The sequence below is a fragment of the Nematolebias whitei genome, chromosome 8 (assembly GCF_014905685.2).
Source record: "Nematolebias whitei isolate Nwh7 chromosome 8, NemWhi1, whole genome shotgun sequence".
Lineage (NCBI taxonomy): Eukaryota > Metazoa > Chordata > Actinopteri > Cyprinodontiformes > Rivulidae > Nematolebias > Nematolebias whitei.
The window spans coordinates 29,189,073-29,192,072 of NC_056505.1; positions in this window are offsets into that span (position 1 = coordinate 29,189,073).

Genomic DNA, 3,000 nt, shown 5'->3' on the forward strand with positions numbered 1-3,000 from the left:
AAATATATCACCATAATTTGTTCAGGTCAGTACCTATCTGTGGGCTGGTAGCTTCTCTCTGCACATGCCTTTGCTAATGAAATACTTTGAAAGAAAGACCATGTAGGTTTGCTTTATGTATGTAATCTCACTTTATTTGATTTAAAATACGTCAAAATACTTGTCAATTTCTTTAAACAAAGGGATAATTAGATGACATCTTGTAAGCCTTGTGACCAGCTTTATTTGTAATGTATATTTATTTGTCCAACAATTCAACTAAAAATAAGAAAATAAGCCTTAAGTTGTACAAGAGTCAACAAATTATTGTAATTTATCAACTCAACAAAATTTTAATTATTGTACAAATGGGTTTTGTTCAAAGAGCTGTAAAATATTGGGTCACATTTTTACTATTCATATTAGTTTGGATTTTTTAGATTTTCTTTTAATACTTTCAAGTTGTTTTTCAAAGCAGTGAGGTTGTCAAATTTTCTTTTGAAATAATAACGACTTCATACAAATTTGATGCAGCCATTTAAATACTTGTCTTAATAATCAGATGGATTTATAAATAGCTATAATTTTTCTGTGACACAAATCAAACCATCTTGCAGTTCTAGCAAGAAACCCTGGAACCTGAGAGGAACCAGTGTTTAATGATGCGGTTTAACTCAACAGACTTCTGCACACTTTGGAATACAGAAATGACAGAATGTCCCGAAGGAGTCACTATGGGAAGTAGACATAAATCTCTGCACAATCAGTCCTCGAAGGCTAGACCTTGGGGTTAAGATAAGAAACCATGTTAGTGGTTATTAAGTGAAAGTTTCCAATCGATAGCCAGAGAGGCGTAATCAGGGAGGGTTTAATTGCAGTGGGGAACACATCTATTCACGTTATTGCAGCAGCTGTCTGGAAAAGTTCAATTTTTTTTGCCCCAGAGTCTTGCTCCTATCATTTGACTCCATGTGATCGTCTTGAAAGGCTACTGTTTGCTTTGAGCAGGTGTCAAGCAGCTGGTGATGTCACTCCAGTTTTGTTTTGTGACATTTGTACAACTCATCTTTGAAATAACTAAAGATTATACTTCCTTATTTATGATTCAGAATTCTCTAAACTATTAACCTTTACAAATGAGATTTTTATGTCTGTGTTTTTCCAAGCTGCAGCTGTTTATATCTGGCTGCTCAGGGACCCCACACGTTCCCCAAGACTTTTTTATATATATATATATATATATATATATATATATATATATATATAGGCCTCTAATTATCTATTAATCATCAAGTATCACTCATACAAAGTGAAGGCCAGACCATTCCTTTTTTGTCCTGAACATAAACAAAATAAAATGAACTGTTGCCGTAGAAATACATTTCTTTATAAGAGTTCAATAATAAATAAAGGCCTAGAATTTCCTGAAGGAATGCATATCACCTGCTGTCCTTTATTTCAAAATTTTAGGCTAAAATCTTTTGTTTGAAAATGTTGGAATTTGGTCAAGTCTCAAAAACAATAGTATTTTCAATCTTGTGATATCATGAGATTTTGTTCAATCTGTTAGTCCTCATAGTGTAGGTTGTTCAAGTTCAAGTCAAGTTTATTTTCATTCACATCACATGTGGTACATGAGGCGGAACAAAATTATGTACTGAAGGTCCCAGTTACATCCAAAAATAGCAAAAATATAAAGTGTAAAAAGAAATAGTATCTAAAGATCCAAGATATGCGCTGAACACTAATAATCAGTGGTGGCTGGTGGATTTCTGTTTGGGGGCCTATAACTCCAAAATAAACAAATGTGCACATGCACTCATGCGCATGCACACACACACGCACGCACACACGCACACACGCACACACGTTTTTGCTACCTCGTGGGGACCAACGACATACTCAAGCCTTATGGGATCCACCATTTGTGAAAGGTTTAAAAATTTTGTTGTAATTGCTAAATTCATAAAAACAAATAATTACAATAACCATGGGTTGAAATTTTGAAAACACTCCTAATGATTTTTTTACAAGACATTTTGCATCCCCCTGGGGACCAGACCACTCATCTCCACAATAGCACCATAGCTAATAATAAAAAAAAACCTTGAAAAATAAGCTTAAATTGTTATATAAAATAACAGTAAGCTGTTTCAAAAAGATATTTAATCAAAAAAGATATTTAATCAAAAAAGATATTTAATCAAAAAAGTTCCCAACAGATGTAAGACAGAAAGAATGAGTGAAAAGTCACACTGTGGACCCCACCAGGTAATAAAAATGAGAACACACACACAACCACTATCAGCCTGATCAAGAAAGCTCATCAGAGACTCTACTACCTCAGGTGGCTGAGAAGAACTGGTCTGGGAAGCTCAGTCCTCACCTCCTTCTACAGGTGGGCAGTGGAGAGCATCCTGTGCTCCAGCATCGTGTGGCACAGAGGCTGCACAGTTGCAGAAAGAAAAGCTTTGCAGAGAGTGGTAAAGGTTGCACAGAAGTCTGTTGGAGTTAGTCTCCTGACCATCACAGACATTTACACCTCCAGATGGAGGAAGAGGGGCACCTGCATCATGAAGGACCCCACTCACCCAGCACACACTTTTTGTCCCACTCCCCTCAGGCAGGAGGTTGAGGAGCATTAACTGTAGAACCACTAGACCAGAGATATTTGAACTCCTCCACTTGAGCCAGAACCTCACCCTCGAAACAAAGAGAGCAATCCACCCTTTTCTGACTGAAGACCATGGCCTCAAATTTGGAGGTGCTGATTCTCATCTCAGCTGTTTCACACTCGGCTATGAACCGCTCCAGTGAGAGCTGAAAATCCTGGCACGATGACGCCAGTAGGACCACATCATCTGCAAATAGCAGAGTTGGAATCCTGAGGCCACCAAACCAGAATCCCTCTGCCTCTGGCTGCACCAAGAAATTCTGTCCATAAAAGTTATGAACATAATCACTGACAATGGGCAGCCCTGGTGGAGTCCAACTCCACCCTGAGAGGGTCCGACTTGCTAC